Raw genomic sequence first — 18,085 nt, forward strand, 5'->3', positions numbered from 1 at the left:
GTTTCCAGCTTTGCCACAAGAACATCGAGGCCATCCTCAAATACATCTACTGAATTCCATAAAACACCTTCTTTAGGAAGAGAATTTAACATCTTTCTTCTCACTTGAAACAGGCCATAAATTGTCCTAAATATAAAGCTAGCAAAGAGTAAGTCACATGGAGAATTCCACACCATGCACGATTCACCCCAGCATTTGCATGTTCCATTGTAATGTAATTAAACCGGTATGGCTTCACATGGCCACAAACACAGAAACTGGCTAGCTGGTGCGGTGCCTTTCTGTTTGGCTTTGCCTTCAATTACAGTGGTATTGTGCTGAAAAGAAAAGTACTTATTTTCATTCCTCTTTAGGCTGAATATTTAATTTGTCAGAATCGATCTAATTTTATGTCTGTGGCGGGGAAAAAACCTTCCTTTGTTGGCTACTCTGTTGACGACCACATTCACCTTTACAATGAGACCTCGTGGCGCAACGGTAGCGCGTCTGACTCCAGATCAGAAGGTTGCGTGTTCAAATCACGTCGGGGTCATGCTGCTTTTGCTTTGGAGAAGAGTAAGCACAGATCTCTTGTCATACCAGAGTTGGATAAAAAGCAGGCTTAGCATATATAATCCATATATCCCGTACTTGCGTTATTTCATTATGTTGATGGTCAAAACGGGAAAAGTCATGCTCATCTACAGTAGGTAGATTTGACATGCTGCAGGATTCCTGATTGTTTCAAATGAATCCTGTGGATTTTAAACTAGGAGTCGGGAACCAAAAATAGAGTCCCCCTGTTCCTTTAGCGTGTCATTTTATGGGTTCCTCCTTTTTTTTGCTTTACTCCCTTTTTGTCAAAACAGGTTAATGAATCGATTTCCTAGAGGCAGCATTTGAATGCTGAATACTGGAGGACAGCACTTTCCCTATGCTGGTGTTGAATTGTTATCTTTTGTTTGCACCTGTTGGTGGTCATTTGACACGCTAGCAGATTTCACCTGAATGTAACATGAGGAACTTGCGCTTTAACCCCTTAAGGACACATGACATGTTTGACATGTCATGATTCCCTTTTATTCCAGAAGTTTGGTCCTTAAGGGGTTAAACTCTTTCTGTGTGAGAATAAATAGAGGGGGATGTGTAATATTTTAGCATTGATCTAGTTTTCTTGTGTTTTTGCGGTCTTGTAGAGGTGAAGGCGTTCTAAATGACCTATGCCGCCAGCAGTGCTGCATGAGTGTGGAAAGATATTGTCGGGACTTGCAACCTTTTGACAAGAAAGAAAAGGAAATGATCAGAACGCTCCCAAATGGCGTGCGTGTTTTGAGTACGCAGCCACAAGGATTTTGCGCAGGTAGCGTGGCCGAGCGGTCTAAGGCGCTGGATTAAGGCTCCAGTCTCTTCGGGGGCATGGGTTCGAATCCCACCGCTGCCATCAGGCTCTATTTTTCTTCCAGCCTTCTGTGGATGAATAAATGTATCACGCCGTTTAAATACCGCTTCCTTATTTGCCACAGCGTGCAACTTATGTGGACATGGAAATGCACTTGTTTCATACTCATTTGATCTTTGAAAATGGAACAGTAACACAGAAAGTTAGAAAAGTAATGCAGGATGAAAAGAAGACTCAGCTTCAACATTTCACCCACCCTTCTTCCCCTTGTTGTTCCAAAAGAAGGAGAAAGGAAAAAAAGAAAGACCTGAAGTCATTTTCAATTGTGCCCCAAATTGGGCAGCAGGATTCCTTTAGAACTCCATATGTGCATTCCGATTTCTCCTTGGATCAACAAGCTGTGTTACAATACCCACTTTAGATACTAAAGTGGCATAGTTTCCAGCATTGTCACAAGAACATCGAGGCCATCCTCAAATACATCTACTGAATTCCATAAAACACCTTCTTTAGGAAGAGAATTTAACATCTTTCTTCTCACTTGAAAGAGGCCATAAATTGTCCTAAATATAAAGCTAGCAAAGAGTAAGTCACATGGAGAATTCCACACCATGCACGATTCACCCCAGCATTTGCATGTTCCATTGTAATGTAATTAAACCGGTATAGCTTCACATGGCCACAAACACAGAAACTGGCTAGCTGGTGTGGTGCCTTTCTGTTTGGCTTTGCCTTCAATTACAGTGGTATTGTGCTGAAAAGAAAAGTACTTATTTTCATTCCTCTTTACGCTGAATATTTAATTTGTCAGAATCGATCTAATTTTATGTCTGTGGGGGAAAAAAAAACCTACCTTTGTTGGCTACTCTGTTGACGACCACGTCCAACTTTACAATGAGACCTTGTGGCGCAACGGTAGCGCGACTGCTCCAACTCAGAAGGTTGCGTGTTCAAATCACGTCGTGGTCATGCTGCTTTTGCTTTGGAGAAGAGTAAGCACAGAACTCTTGTCATACCAGAGTTGGATAAAAAGCAGGCTTAGCATATATAATCCATATATCCCATACTTGCGTTATTTCATTATGTTGATGGTCAAAACGGGAAAAGTCCTGCTCATCTACAGTAGGTAGATTTGGCATGCTGCAGGATTCTTGATTGTTTCAAATGAATCGTGTGGATTTTAAAATAGGAGTCGGGAACCAAAAATAGAGTCCCCCTGTTCTTTTAGCGTGTCATTTTATGGGTTCCTCCTTTTTTTTGCTTTACTCCCTTTTTGTCAAAACAGGTTAATGAATCGATTTCCTAGAGGCAGCATTTGAATGCTGAATACTGGAGGACAGCACTTTCCCTATGCTGGTGTTGAATTGTTATCTTTTGTTTGCACCTGTTGGTGGTCATTTGACACGCTAGCAGATTTCACCTGAATGTAACATGAGGAACTTGCGCTTTAACCCCTTAAGGACACATGACATGTTTGACATGTCATGATTCCCTTTTTTTCCAGAAGTTTGGTCCTTAAGGGGTTAAACTCTTTCTGTGTGAGAATAAATAGAGGGGGATGTTTAATATTTTAGCATTGATCTAGTTTTCTTGTGTTTTTGCGGTCTTGTAGAGGTGAAGGCGTTCTAAATGACCTATGCCGCCAGCAGTGCTGCATGAGTGTGGAAAGATATTGTCGGGACTTGCAACCTTTTGACAAGAAAGAAAAGGAAATGATCAGAACGCTCCCAAATGGCGTGCGTGTTTTGAGTACGCAGCCACAAGGATTTTGCGCAGGTAGCGTGGCCGAGCGGTCTAAGGCGCTGGATTAAGGCTCCAGTCTCTTCGGGGGCGTGGGTTCGAATCCCACCGCTGCCATCAGGCTCTTTTTTTCTTCCAGCCTTCTGTGGATGAATAAATGTATCACGCCGTTTAAATACCGCTTCCTTATTTGCCACAGCGTGCAACTTATGTGGACATGGAAATGCACTTGTTTCATACTCATTTGATCTTTGAAAATGGAACAGTAACACAGAAAGTTAGAAAAGTAATGCAGGATGAAAAGAAGACTCAGCTTCAACATTTCACCCACCCTTCTTCCCCTTGTTGTTCCAAAAGAAGGAGAAAGGAAAAAAAGAAAGACCTGAAGTCATTTTCAATTGTGCCCCAAATTGGGCAGCAGGATTCCTTTAGAACTCCATATGTGCATTCCGATTTCTCCTTGGATCAACAAGCTGTGTTACAATACCCACTTTAGATACTAAAGTGGCATAGTTTCCAGCATTGTCACAAGAACATCGAGGCCATCCTCAAATACATCTACTGAATTCCATAAAACACCTTCTTTAGGAAGAGAATTTAACATCTTTCTTCTCACTTGAAAGAGGCCATAAATTGTCCTAAATATAAAGCTAGCAAAGAGTAAGTCACATGGAGAATTCCACACCATGCACGATTCACCCCAGCATTTGCATGTTCCATTGTAATGTAATTAAACCGGTATAGCTTCACATGGCCACAAACACAGAAACTGGCTAGCTGGTGTGGTGCCTTTCTGTTTGGCTTTGCCTTCAATTACAGTGGTATTGTGCTGAAAAGAAAAGTACTTATTTTCATTCCTCTTTACGCTGAATATTTAATTTGTCAGAATCGATCTAATTTTATGTCTGTGGGGGAAAAAAAAACCTACCTTTGTTGGCTACTCTGTTGACGACCACGTCCAACTTTACAATGAGACCTCGTGGCGCAACGGTAGCGCGTCTGACTCCAACTCAGAAGGTTGCGTGTTCAAATCACGTCGTGGTCATGCTGCTTTTGCTTTGGAGAAGAGTAAGCACAGAACTCTTGTCATACCAGAGTTGGATAAAAAGCAGGCTTAGCATATATAATCCATATATCCCGTACTTGCGTTATTTCATTATGTTGATGGTCAAAACGGGAAAAGTCCTGCTCATCTACAGTAGGTAGATTTGACATGCTGCAGGATTCCTGATTGTTTCAAATGAATCCTGTGGATTTTAAACTAGGAGTCGGGAACCAAAAATAGAGTCCCCCTGTTCCTTTAGCGTGTCATTTTATGGGTTCCTCCTTTTTTTTTGCTTTACTCCCTTTTTGTCAAAACAGGTTAATGAATCGATTTCCTAGAGGCAGCATTTGAATGCTGAATACTGGAGGACAGCACTTTCCCTATGCTGGTGTTGAATTGTTATCTTTTGTTTGCACCTGTTGGTGGTCATTTGACACGCTAGCAGATTTCACCTGAATGTAACATGAGGAACTTGCGCTTTAAACTCTTTCTGTGTGAGAATAAATAGAGGGGGATGTGTAATATTTTAGCATTGATCTAGTTTTCTTGTGTCTTTGCGGTCTTGTAGAGGTGAAGGCGTTCTAAATGACCTATGCCGCCAGCAGTGCTGCATGAGTGTGGAAAGATATTGTCGGGACTTGCAACCTTTTGACAAGAAAGAAAAGGAAATGATCAGAACGCTCCCAAATGGCGTGCGAGTTTTGAGTACGCATCCACAGGGATTTTGCGCAGGTAGCGTGGCCGAGCGGTCTAAGGCGCTGGATTAAGGCTCCAGTCTCTTCGGGGGCGTGGGTTCGAATCCCACCGCTGCCATCAGGCTCTATTTTTCTTCCAGCCTTCTGTGGATGAATAAATGTATCACGCCGTTTAAATACCGCTTCCTTATTTGCCACAGCGTGCAACTTATGTGGACATGGAAATGCACTTGTTTCATACTCATTTGATCTTTGAAAATGGAACATTCCTCTTTAGGCTGAATATTTAATTTGTCAGAATCGATCTAATTTTATGTCGGTGGGGGGAAAAAAACTACCTTTGTTGGCTACTCTGTTGACGACCACGTCCACCTTTACAATGATACCTCGTGGCGCAACGTTAGCGCGTCTGACTCCAGATCAGAAGGTTGCGTGTTCAAATCACGTCGGGGACATGCTGCTTTTGCTTTGGAGAAGAGTAAGCACAGATCTCTTGTCATACCAGAGTTGGATAAAAAGCAGGCTTAGCATATATAATCCATATATCCCGTACTTGCGTTATTTCATTATGTTGATGGTCAAAACGGGAAAAGTCCTGCTCATCTACAGTAGGTAGATTTGACATGCTGCAGGATTCCTGATTGTTTCAAATGAATCCTGTGGATTTTAAACTAGGAGTCGGGAACCAAAAATAGAGTCCCCCTGTTCCTTTAGCGTGTCATTTTATGGGTTCCTCCTTTTTTTTGCTTTACTCCCTTTTTGTCAAAACAGGTTAATGAATCGATTTCCTAGAGGCAGCATTTGAATGCTGAATACTGGAGGACAGCACTTTCCCTATGCTGGTGTTGAATTGTTATCTTTTGTTTGCACCTGTTGGTGGTCATTTGACACGCTAGCAGATTTCACCTGAATGTAACATGAGGAACTTGCGCTTTAACCCCTTAAGGACACATGACATGTTTGACATGTCATGATTCCCTTTTATTCCAGAAGTTTGGTCCTTAAGGGGTTAAACTCTTTCTGTGTGAGAATAAATAGAGGGGGATGTGTAATATTTTAGCATTGATCTAGTTTTCTTGTGTTTTTGCGGTCTTGTAGAGGTGAAGGCGTTCTAAATGACCTATGCCGCCAGCAGTGCTGCATGAGTGTGGAAAGATATTGTCGGGACTTGCAACCTTTTGACAAGAAAGAAAAGGAAATGATCAGAACGCTCCCAAATGGCGTGCGTGTTTTGAGTACGCAGCCACAGGGATTATGCGCAGGTAGCGTGGCCGAGCGGTCTAAGGCGCTGGATTAAGGCTCCAGTCTCTTCGGGGGCGTGGGTTCGAATCCCACCGCTGCCATCAGGCTCTTTTTTTCTTCCAGCCTTCTGTGGAAGAATAAATGTATCACGCCGTTTAAATACCGCTTCCTTATTTGCCACAGCGTGCAACTTATGTGGACATGGAAATGCACTTGTTTCATACTCATTTGATCTTTGAAAATGGAACAGTAACACAGAAAGTTAGAAAAGTAATGCAGGATGAAAAGAAGACTCAGCTTCAACATTTCACCCACCCTTCTTCCCCTTGTTGTTCCAAAAGAAGGAGAAAGGAAAAAAAGAAAGACCTGAAGTCATTTTCAATTGTGCCCCAAATTGGGCAGCAGGATTCCTTTAGAACTCCATATGTGCATTCCGATTTCTCCTTGGATCAACAAGCTGTGTTACAATACCCACTTTAGATACTAAAGTGGCATAGTTTCCAGCTTTGCCACAAGAACATCGAGGCCATCCTCAAATACATCTACTGAATTCCATAAAACACCTTCTTTAGGAAGAGAATTTAACATCTTTCTTCTCACTTGAAAGAGGCCATAAATTGTCCTAAATATAAAGCTAGCAAAGAGAAAGTCACATGGAGAATTCCACACCATGCACGATTCACCCCAGCATTTGCATGTTCCATTGTAATGTAATTAAACCGGTATGGCTTCACATGGCCACAAACACAGAAACTGGCTAGCTGGTGCGGTGCCTTTCTGTTTGGCTTTGCCTTCAATTACAGTGGTATTGTGCTGAAAAGAAAAGTACTTATTTTCATTCCTCTTTAGGCTGAATATTTAATTTGTCAGAATCGATCTAATTTTATGTCTGTGGGGGGGGAAAAACCTTCCTTTGTTGGCTACTCTGTTGACGACCACGTTCACCTTTACAATGAGACCTCGTGGCGCAACGGTAGCGCGACTGACTCCAACTCAGAAGGTTGCGTGTTCAAATCACGTCAGGGTCATGCTGCTTTTGCTTTGGAGAAGAGTAAGCACAGAACTCTTGTCATACCAGAGTTGGATAAAAAGCAGGCTTAGCATATATAATCCATATATCCCGTACTTGCGTTATTTCATTATGTTGATGGTCAAAACGGGAAAAGTCCTGCTCATCTACAGTAGGTAGATTTGACATGCTGCAGGATTCCTGATTGTTTCAAATAAATCCTGTGGATTTTAAACTAGGAGTCGGGAACCAAAAATAGAGTCCCCCTGTTCCTTTAGCGTGTCATTTTATGGGTTCCTCCTTTTTTTTGCTTTACTCCCTTTTTGTCAAAACAGGTTAATGAATCGATTTCCTAGAGGCAGCATTTGAATGCTGAATACTGGAGGACAGCACTTTCCCTATGCTGGTGTTGAATTGTTATCTTTTGTTTGCACCTGTTGGTGGTCATTTGACACGCTAGCAGATTTCACCTGAATGTAACATGAGGAACTTGCGCTTTAACCCCTTAAGGACACATGACATGTTTGACATGTCATGATTACCTTTTATTCCAGAAGTTTGGTCCTTAAGGGGTTAAACTCTTTCTGTGTGAGAATAAATAGAGGGGGATGTGTAATATTTTAGCATTGATCTAGTTTTCTTGTGTTTTTGCGGTCTTGTAGAGGTGAAGGCGTTCTAAATGACCTATGCCGCCAGCAGTGCTGCATGAGTGTGGAAAGATATTGTCGGGACTTGCAACCTTTTGACAAGAAAGAAAAGGAAATGATCAGAACGCTCCCAAATGGCGTGCGTGTTTTGAGTACGCAGCCACAAGGATTTTGCGCAGGTAGCGTGGCCGAGCGGTCTAAGGCGCTGGATTAAGGCTCCAGTCTCTTTGGGGGCGTGGGTTCGAATCCCACCGCTGCCATCAGGCTCTTTTTTTCTTCCAGCCTTCTGTGGATGAATAAATGTATCACGCCGTTTAAATACCGCTTCCTTATTTGCCACAGCGTGCAACTTATGTGGACATGGAAATGCACTTGTTTCATACTCATTTGATCTTTGAAAATGGAACAGTAACACAGAAAGTTAGAAAAGTAATGCAGGATGAAAAGAAGACTCAGCTTCAACATTTCACCCACCCTTCTTCCCCTTGTTGTTCCAAAAGAAGGAGAAAGGAAAAAAAGAAAGACCTGAAGTCATTTTCAATTGTGCCCCAAATTGGGCAGCAGGATTCCTTTAGAACTCCATATGTGCATTCCGATTTCTCCTTGGATCAACAAGCTGTGTTACAATACCCACTTTAGATACTAAAGTGGCATAGTTTCCAGCTTTGCCACAAGAACATCGAGGCCATCCTCAAATACATCTACTGAATTCCATAAAACACCTTCTTTAGGAAGAGAATTTAACATCTTTCTTCTCACTTGAAAGAGGCCATAAATTGTCCTAAATATAAAGCTAGCAAAGAGTAAGTCACATGGAGAATTCCACACCATGCACGATTCACCCCAGCATTTGCATGTTCCATTGTAATGTAATTAAACCGGTATAGCTTCACATGGCCACAAACACAGAAACTGGCTAGCTGGTGTGGTGCCTTTCTGTTTGGCTTTGCCTTCAATTACAGTGGTATTGTGCTGAAAAGAAAAGTACTTATTTTCATTCCTCTTTAGGCTGAATATTTAATTTGTCAGAATCGATCTAATTTTATGTCGGTGGGGGAAAAAAAAACTACCTTTGTTGGCTACTCTGTTGACGACCACGTCCAACTTTGCAATGAGACTTCGTGGTGCAACGGTAGCGCGACTGACTCCAACTCAGAAGGTTGCGTGTTCAAATCACGTCGGGGTCATGCTGCTTTTGCTTTGGAGAAGAGTAAGCACAGAACTCTTGTCATACCAGAGTTGGATAAAAAGCAGGCTTAGCATATATAATCCATATATCCCGTACTTGCGTTATTTCATTATGTTGATGGTCAAAACGGGAAAAGTCCTGCTCATCTACAGTAGGTAGATTTGACATGCTGCAGGATTCCTGATTGTTTCAAATGAATCCTGTGGATTTTAAACTAGGAGTCGGGAACCAAAAATAGAGTCCCCCTGTTCCTTTAGCGTGTCATTTTATGGGTTCCTCCTTTTTTTTTGCTTTACTCCCTTTTTGTCAAAACAGGTTAATGAATCGATTTCCTAGAGGCAGCATTTGAATGCTGAATACTGGAGGACAGCACTTTCCCTATGCTGGTGTTGAATTGTTATCTTTTGTTTGCACCTGTTGGTGGTCATTTGACACGCTAGCAGATTTCACCTGAATGTAACATGAGGAACTTGCGCTTTAAACTATTTCTGTGTGAGAATAAATAGAGGGGGATGTGTAATATTTTAGCATTGATCTAGTTTTCTTGTGTCTTTGCGGTCTTGTAGAGGTGAAGGCGTTCTAAATGACCTATGCCGCCAGCAGTGCTGCATGAGTGTGGAAAGATATTGTCGGGACTTGCAACCTTTTGACAAGAAAGAAAAGGAAATGATCAGAACGCTCCCAAATGGCGTGCGTGTTTTGAGTACGCAGCCACAGGGATTTTGCGCAGGTAGCGTGGCCGAGCGGTCTAAGGCGCTGGATTAAGGCTCCAGTCTCTTCGGGGGCGTAGGTTCGAATCCCACCGCTGCCATCAGGCTCTTTTTTTCTTCCAGCCTTCTGTGGATGAATAAACGTATCACGCCGTTTAAATACCGCTTCCTTATTTGCCACAGCGTGCAACTTATGTGGACATGGAAATGCACTTGTTTCATACTCATTTGATCTTTGAAAATGGAACATTCCTCTTTAGGCTGAATATTTAATTTGTCAGAATCGATCTAATTTTATGTCGGTGGGGGAAAAAAAACTACCTTTGTTGGCTACTCTGTTGACGACCACGTCCACGTCCACCTTTACAATGAGACCTCGTGGCGCAACGGTAGCGCGTCTGACTCCAGATCAGAAGGTTGCGTGTTCAAATCACGTCGGGGTCATGCTGCTTTTGCTTTGGAGAAGAGTAAGCACAGATCTCTTGTCATACCAGAGTTGGATAAAAAGCAGGCTTAGCATATATAATCCATATATCCCGTACTTGCGTTATTTCATTATGTTGATGGTCAAAACGGGAAAAGTCCTGCTCATCTACAGTAGGTAGATTTGACATGCTGCAGGATTCCTGATTGTTTCAAATGAATCCTGTGGATTTTAAACTAGGAGTCGGGAACCAAAAATAGAGTCCCCCTGTTCCTTTAGCGTGTCATTTTATGGGTTCCTCCTTTTTTTTGCTTTACTCCCTTTTTGTCAAAACAGGTTAATGAATCGATTTCCTAGAGGCAGCATTTGAATGCTGAATACTGGAGGACAGCACTTTCCCTATGCTGGTGTTGAATTGTTATCTTTTGTTTGCACCTGTTGGTGTTCATTTGACACGCTAGCAGATTTCACCTGAATGTAACATGAGGAACTTGCGCTTTAACCCCTTAAGGACACATGACATGTTTGACATGTCATGATTCCCTTTTATTCCAGAAGTTTGGTCCTTAAGGGGTTAAACTCTTTCTGTGTGAGAATAAATAGAGGGGGATGTGTAATATTTTAGCATTGATCTAGTTTTCTTGTGTTTTTGCGGTCTTGTAGAGGTGAAGGCGTTCTAAATGACCTATGCCGCCAGCAGTGCTGCATGAGTGTGGAAAGATATTGTCGGGACTTGCAACCTTTTGACAAGAAAGAAAAGGAAATGATCAGAACGCTCCCAAATGGCGTGCGTGTTTTGAGTACGCAGCCACAAGGATTTTGCGCAGGTAGCGTGGCCGAGCGGTCTAAGGCGCTGGATTAAGGCTCCAGTCTCTTCGGGGGCGTGGGTTAGAATCCCACCGCTGCCATCAGGCTCTTTTTTTCTTCCAGCCTTCTGTGGATGAATAAATGTATCACGCCGTTTAAATACCGCTTCCTTATTTGCCACAGCGTGCAACTTATGTGGACATGGAAATGCACTTGTTTCATACTCATTTGATCTTTGAAAATGGAACAGTAACACAGAAAGTTAGAAAAGTAATGCAGGATGAAAAGAAGACTCAGCTTCAACATTTCACCCACCCTTCTTCCCCTTGTTGTTCCAAAAGAAGGAGAAAGGAAAAAAAGAAAGACCTGAAGTCATTTTCAATTGTGCCCCAAATTGGGCAGCAGGATTCCTTTAGAACTCCATATGTGCATTCCGATTTCTCCTTGGATCAACAAGCTGTGTTACAATACCCACTTTAGATACTAAAGTGGCATAGTTTCCAGCTTTGCCACAAGAACATCGAGGCCATCCTCAAATACATCTACTGAATTCCATAAAACACCTTCTTTAGGAAGAGAATTTAACATCTTTCTTCTCACTTGAAAGAGGCCATAAATTGTCCTAAATATAAAGCTAGCAAAGAGTAAGTCACATGGAGAATTCCACACCATGCACGATTCACCCCAGCATTTGCATGTTCCATTGTAATGTAATTAAACCGGTATAGCTTCACATGGCCACAAACACAGAAACTGGCTAGCTGGTGTGGTGCCTTTCTGTTTGGCTTTGCCTTCAATTACAGTGGTATTGTGCTGAAAAGAAAAGTACTTATTTTCATTCCTCTTTAGGCTGAATATTTAATTTGTCAGAATCGATCTAATTTTATGTCGGTGGGGGAAAAAAAACCTACCTTTGTTGGCTACTCTGTTGACGACCACGTCCACCTTTACAGTGAGACCTTGTGGCGCAACGGTAGCGCGTCTGACTCCAGATCAGAAGGTTGCGTGTTCAAATCACGTCGGGGTCTTGCTGCTTTTGCTTTGGAGAAGAGATCTCTTGTCACACCAGAATTGGATAAAAAGCAGGCTTAGCATATATAATCCATATATCCCGTACTTGCGTTATTTCATTATGTTGATGGTCAAAACGTGAAAAGTCCTGCTCATCTACAGTAGGTATGTTTGACATGCTGCAGGATTCCTGATTGTTTCAAATAAATCCTGTGGATTTTAAACTAGGAGTCGGGAACCAAAAATAGAGTCCCCCTGTTCCTTTAGCGTGTCATTTTATGGGTTCCTCCTTTTTTTTGCTTTACTCCCTTTTTGTCAAAACAGGTTAATGAATCGATTTCCTAGAGGCAGCATTTGAATGCTGAATACTGGAGGACAGCACTTTCCCTATGCTGGTGTTGAATTGTTATCTTTTGTTTGCACCTGTTGGTGGTCATTTGACACGCTAGCAGATTTCACCTGAATGTAACATGAGGAACTTGCGCTTTAAACTCTTTCTGTGTGAGAATAAATAGAGGGGGATGTGTAATATTTTAGCATTGATCTAGTTTTCTTGTGTTTTTGCGGTCTTGTAGAGGTGAAGGCGTTCTAAATGACCTATGCCGCCAGCAGTGCTGCATGAGTGTGGAAAGATATTGTCGGGACTTGCAACCTTTTGACAAGAAAGAAAAGGAAATGATCAGAACGCTCCCAAATGGCGTGCGTGTTTTGAGTACGCAGCCACAGGGATTTTGCGCAGGTAGCGTGGCCGAGCGGTCTAAGGCGCTGGATTAAGGCTCCAGTCTCTTTGGGGGCGTGGGTTCGAATCCCACCGCTGCCATCAGGCTCTTTTTTTCTTCCAGCCTTCTGTGGATGAATAAACGTATCACGCCGTTTAAATACCGCTTCCTTATTTGCCACAGTGTGCAACTTATGTGGACATGGAAATGCACTTGTTTCATACTCATTTGATCTTTGAAAATGGAACATTCCTCTTTAGGCTGAATATTTAATTTGTCAGAATCGATCTAATTTTATGTCGGTGGGGGAAAAAAAACTACCTTTGTTGGCTACTCTGTTGACGACCACATCCATCTTTACAATGAGATCTCGTGGTGCAACGGTAGCGCGTCTGACTCCAACTCAGAAGGTTGCGTGTTCAAATCACGTCGGGGTCATGCTGCTCTTGCTTTGGAGAAGAGTAAGCACAGAACTCTTGTCATACCAGAGTTGGATAAAAAGCAGGCTTAGCATATATAATCCATATATCCCGTACTTGCGTTATTTCATTATGTTGATGGTCAAAACGGGAAAAGTCCTGCTCATCTACAGTAGGTAGATTTGACATGCTGCAGGATTCCTGATTGTTTCAAATGAATCATGTGGATTTTAAACTAGGAGTCGGGAACCAAAAATAGAGTCCCCCTGTTCCTTTAGCGTGTCATTTTATGGGTTCCTCCTTTTTTTTTGCTTTACTCCCTTTTTGTCAAAACAGGTTAATGAATCGATTTCCTAGAGGCAGCATTTGAATGCTGAATACTGGAGGACAGCACTTTCCCTATGCTGGTGTTGAATTGTTATCTTTTGTTTGCACCTGTTGGTGGTCATTTGACACGCTAGCAGATTTCACCTGAATGTAACATGAGGAACTTGCGCTTTAAACTCTTTCTGTGTGAGAATAAATAGAGGGGGATGTGTAATATTTTAGCATTGATCTAGTTTTCTTGTGTTTTTGCGGTCTTGTAGAGGTGAAGGCGTTCTAAATGACCTATGCCGCCAGCAGTGCTGCATGAGTGTGGAAAGATATTGTCGGGACTTGCAACCTTTTGACAAGAAAGAAAAGGAAATGATCAGAACGCTCCCAAATGGCGTGCGTGTTTTGAATACGCAGCCACAGGGATTTTGCGCAGGTAGCGTGGCCGAGCGGTCTAAGGTGCTGGATTAAGGCTCCAGTCTCTTCGGGGGCGTGGGTTCGAATCCCACCGCTGCCATCAGGCTCTTTTTTTCTTCCAGCCTTCTGTGGATGAATAAACGTATCACGCCGTTTAAATACCGCATCCTTATTTGCCACAGCGTGCAACTTATGTGGACATGGAAATGCACTTGTTTCATACTCATTTGATCTTTGAAAATGGAACAGTAACACAGAAAGTTAGAAAAGTAATGCAGGATGAAAAGAAGACTCAGCTTCAACATTTCACCCACCCTTCTTCCCCTTGTTGTTCCAAAAGAAGGAGAAAGGAAAAAAAGAAAGACCTGAAGTCATTTTCAATTGTGCCCCAAATTGGGCAGCAGGATTCCTTTAGAACTCCATATGTGCATTCCGATTTCTCCTTGGATCAACAAGCTGTGTTACAATACCCACTTTAGATATTAAAGTGGCATAGTTTCCAGCTTTGCCACAAGAACATCGAGGCCATCCTCAAATACATCTACTGAATTCCATAAAACACCTTCTTTTGGAAGAGAATTTAACATCTTTCTTCTCACTTGAAAGAGGCCATAAATTGTCCTAAATATAAAGCTAGCAAAGAGTAAGTCACGTGGAGAATTCCACACCATGCACGATTCACCCCAGCATTTGCATGTTCCATTGTAATGTAATTAAACCGGTATGGCTTCACATGGCCACAAACACATAAACTGGCTAGCTGGTGCGGTGCCTTTCTGTTTGGCTTTGCTTTCAATTACAGTGGTATTGTGCTGAAAAGAAAAGTACTTATTTTCTTTCCTCTTTAGGCTGAATATTTAATTTGTCAGAATCTATCTAATTTTATGTCGGTGGGGGGGAAAAACCTACCTTTGTTGACTACTCTGTTGACGACCACATCGACCTTTACAATGAGACCTCGTGGCGCAACGGTAGCGCGTCAGACTCCAGATCAGAAGGTTGCGTGTTCAAATCACGTCGGGGTCATGCTGCTTTTGCTTTGGAGAAGAGTAAGCACAGATCTCTTTTCATACCAGAGTTGGATAAAAAGCAGGCTTAGCATATATAATCCATATATCCCGTACTTGCGTTATTTCATTATGTTGATGGTCAAAACGGGAAAAGTCCTGCTCATCTACAGTAGGTAGATTTGACATGCTGCAGGATTCCTGATTGTTTCAAATGAATCCTGTGGATTTTAAACTAGGAGTCGGGAACCAAAAATAGAGTCCCCCTGTTCCTTTAGCGTGTCATTTTATGGGTTCCTCCTTTTTTTTGCTTTACTCCCTTTTTGTCAAAACAGGTTAATGAATCGATTTCCTAGAGGCAGCATTTGAATGCTGAATACTGGAGGACAGCACTTTCCCTAAGCTGGTGTTGAATTGTTATCTTTTGTTTGCACCTGTTGGTGGTCATTTGACACGCTAGCAGATTTCACCTGAATGTAACATGAGGAACTTGCGCTTTAAACTCTTTCTGTGTGAGAATGAATAGAGGGGGATGTGTAATATTTTAGCATTGATCTAGTTTTCTTGTGTTTTTGCGGTCTTGTAGAGGTGAAGGCGTTCTAAATGACCTATGCCGCCAGCAGTGCTGCATGAGTGTGGAAAGATATTGTCGGGACTTGCAACCTTTTGACAAGAAAGAAAAGGAAATGATCAGAACGCTCCCAAATGGCGTGCGTGTTTTGAGTACGCAGCCACAGGGATTTTGCGCAGGTAGCGTGGCCGAGCGGTCTAAGGCGCTGGATTAAGGCTCCAGTCTCTTCGGGGGCGTGGGTTCGAATCCCACTGCTGCCATCAGGCTCTTTTTTTCTTCCAGCCTTCTGTGGATGAATAAACGTATCACGCCGTTTAAATACCGCATCCTTATTTGCCACAGAGTGCAACTTATGTGGACATGGAAATGCACTTGTTTCATACTCATTTGATCTTTGAAAATGGAACAGTAACACAGAAAGTTAGAAAAGTAATGCAGGATGAAAAGAAGACTCAGCTTCAACATTTCACCCACCCTTCTTCCCCTTGTTGTTCCAAAAGAAGGAGAAAGGAAAAAAAGAAAGACCTGAAGTCATTTTCAATTGTGCCCCAAATTGGGCAGCAGGATTCCTTTAGAACTCCATATGTGCATTCCGATTTCTCCTTGGATCAACAAGCTGTGTTACAATACCCACTTTAGATACTAAAGTGGCATAGTTTCCAGCTTTGCCACAAGAACATCGAGGCCATCCTCAAATACATCTACTGAATTCCATAAAACACCTTCTTTAGGAAGAGAATTTAACATCTTTCTTCTCACTTGAAAGAGGCCATAAATTGTCCTAAATATAAAGCTAGCAAAGAGTAAGTCACGTGGAGAATTCCACACCATGCACGATTCACCCCAGCATTTGCATGTTCCATTGTAATGTAATTAAACCGGTATGGCTTCACATGGCCACAAACACAGAAACTGGCTAGCTGGTGCGGTGCCTTTCTGTTTGGCTTTGCTTTCAATTACAGTGGTATTGTGTGAAAAGAAAAGTACTTATTTCCTTTCCTCTTTAGGCTGAATATTTAATTTGTCAGAATCTATCTAATTTTATGTCGGTGGGGGGAAAAAACCTACCTTTGTTGACTACTCTGTTGACGACCACATTCACCTTTACAATGAGACCTCGTGGCGCAACTGTAGCGCGTCGGACTCCTGATCAGAAGGTTGTGTGTTCAAATCACGTCAGGGTCATGCTGCTTTTGCTTTGGAGAAGAGTAAGCACAGATCTCTTGTCATACCAGAGTTGGATAAAAAGCAGGCTTAGCATATATAATCCATATATCCCGTACTTGCGTTATTTCATTATGTTGATGGTCAAAACGGGAAAAGTCCTGCTCATCTACAGTAGGTAGATTTGACATGCTGCAGGATTCCTGATTGTTTCAAATGAATCCTGTGGATTTTAAACTAGGAGTCGGGAACCAAAAATAGAGTCCCCCTGTTCCTTTAGCGTGTCATTTTATGGGTTCCTCCTTTTTTTTGCTTTACTCCCTTTTTGTCAAAACAGGTTAATGAATCGATTTCCTAGAGGCAGCATTTGAATGCTGAATACTGGAGGACAGCACTTTCCCTATGCTGGTGTTGAATTGTTATCTTTTGTTTGCACCTGTTGGTGGTCATTTGACACGCTAGCAGATTTCACCTGAATGTAACATGAGGAACTTGCGCTTTAAACTCTTTCTGTGTGAGAATAAATAGAGGGGGATGTGTAATATTTTAGCATTGATCTAGTTTTCTTGTGTTTTTGCGGTCTTGTAGAGGTGAAGGCGTTCTAAATGACCTATGCCGCCAGCAGTGCTGCATGAGTGTGGAAAGATATTGTCGGGACTTGCAACCTTTTGACAAGAAAGAAAAGGAAATGATCAGAACGCTCCCAAATGGCGTGTGTGTTTTGAGTACGCAGCCACAGGGATTTTGCGCAGGTAGCGTGGCCGAGCAGTCTAAGGCGCTGGATTAAGGCTCCAGTCTTTTCGGGGGCTTGGGTTTGAATCCCAACGCTGCCATCAGGTTATTTTTTTCTTCCAGCCTTCTGTGGATGAATAAACGTATCACGCCGTTTAAATACCGCTTCATTATTTGCCACAGCGTGCAACTTATGTGGACAGGGAAATGCACTTGTTTCATACTCATTTGATCTTTGAAAATGGAACAGTAACACAGAAAGTTAGAAAAGTAATGCAGGATGAAAAGAAGACTCAGCTTCAACATTGCACCCACCCTTCTTCCCCTTGTTGTTCCAAAAGAAGGAGAAAGGAAAAAAAGAAAGACCTGAAGTCATTTTCAATTGTGCCCCAAATTGGGCAGCAGGATTCCTTTAGAACTCCATATGTGCATTCCGATTTCTCCTTGGATCAACAAGCTGTGTTACAATACCCACTTTAGATACTAAAGTGGCATAGTTTCCAGCTTTGCCACAAGAACATCGAGGCCATCCTCAAATACATCTACTGAATTCCATAAAACACCTTCTTTAGGAAGAGAATTTAACATCTTTCTTCTCACTTGAAAGAGGCCATAAATTGTCCTAAATATAAAGCTAGCAAAGAGTAAGTCACGTGGAGAATTCCACACCATGCACGATTCACCCCAGCATTTGCATGTTCCATTGTAATGTAATTAAACCGGTATGGCTTCACATGGCCACAAACACAGAAACTGGCTAGCTGGTGCGGTGCCTTTCTGTTTGGCTTTGCTTTCAATTACAGTGGTATTGTGTGAAAAGAAAAGTACTTATTTCCTTTCCTCT

General features: G+C 42.2%; 11 non-coding genes across 11 annotated transcripts; all 11 read left to right on the forward strand.

Annotated features, from left to right (window-relative positions):
• The first annotated feature begins 460 nt into the window (after positions 1 to 460).
• TRNAW-CCA (transfer RNA tryptophan (anticodon CCA)) lies at positions 461 to 532 on the forward strand. Its single transcript has one exon. It is a non-coding gene; the product is annotated as a tRNA-Trp (tRNA).
• A 2,621-nt stretch (positions 533 to 3,153) lies between these two features.
• Positions 3,154 to 3,235, forward strand: TRNAL-AAG (transfer RNA leucine (anticodon AAG)). The gene has a single exon. It is a non-coding gene; the product is annotated as a tRNA-Leu (tRNA).
• An 856-nt stretch (positions 3,236 to 4,091) lies between these two features.
• Positions 4,092 to 4,163, forward strand: TRNAW-CCA (transfer RNA tryptophan (anticodon CCA)). Its single transcript has one exon. It is a non-coding gene; the product is annotated as a tRNA-Trp (tRNA).
• A 731-nt stretch (positions 4,164 to 4,894) lies between these two features.
• Positions 4,895 to 4,976, forward strand: TRNAL-AAG (transfer RNA leucine (anticodon AAG)). Its single transcript has one exon. It is a non-coding gene; the product is annotated as a tRNA-Leu (tRNA).
• A 1,143-nt stretch (positions 4,977 to 6,119) lies between these two features.
• TRNAL-AAG (transfer RNA leucine (anticodon AAG)) lies at positions 6,120 to 6,201 on the forward strand. Its single transcript has one exon. It is a non-coding gene; the product is annotated as a tRNA-Leu (tRNA).
• A 1,733-nt stretch (positions 6,202 to 7,934) lies between these two features.
• On the forward strand, positions 7,935 to 8,016 carry TRNAL-AAG (transfer RNA leucine (anticodon AAG)). The gene has a single exon. It is a non-coding gene; the product is annotated as a tRNA-Leu (tRNA).
• A 2,011-nt stretch (positions 8,017 to 10,027) lies between these two features.
• Positions 10,028 to 10,099, forward strand: TRNAW-CCA (transfer RNA tryptophan (anticodon CCA)). The gene has a single exon. It is a non-coding gene; the product is annotated as a tRNA-Trp (tRNA).
• Positions 10,100 to 11,842: 1,743 nt separating this feature from the next.
• TRNAW-CCA (transfer RNA tryptophan (anticodon CCA)) lies at positions 11,843 to 11,914 on the forward strand. The gene has a single exon. It is a non-coding gene; the product is annotated as a tRNA-Trp (tRNA).
• Positions 11,915 to 12,635: 721 nt separating this feature from the next.
• On the forward strand, positions 12,636 to 12,717 carry TRNAL-AAG (transfer RNA leucine (anticodon AAG)). Its single transcript has one exon. It is a non-coding gene; the product is annotated as a tRNA-Leu (tRNA).
• A 1,068-nt stretch (positions 12,718 to 13,785) lies between these two features.
• TRNAL-AAG (transfer RNA leucine (anticodon AAG)) lies at positions 13,786 to 13,867 on the forward strand. The gene has a single exon. It is a non-coding gene; the product is annotated as a tRNA-Leu (tRNA).
• An 854-nt stretch (positions 13,868 to 14,721) lies between these two features.
• On the forward strand, positions 14,722 to 14,793 carry TRNAW-CCA (transfer RNA tryptophan (anticodon CCA)). The gene has a single exon. It is a non-coding gene; the product is annotated as a tRNA-Trp (tRNA).
• Positions 14,794 to 18,085: the final 3,292 nt, after the last annotated feature.

Source organism: Pelobates fuscus, chromosome 3 (genome assembly GCF_036172605.1).
Source record: "Pelobates fuscus isolate aPelFus1 chromosome 3, aPelFus1.pri, whole genome shotgun sequence".
Classification (NCBI taxonomy): domain Eukaryota; kingdom Metazoa; phylum Chordata; class Amphibia; order Anura; family Pelobatidae; genus Pelobates; species Pelobates fuscus.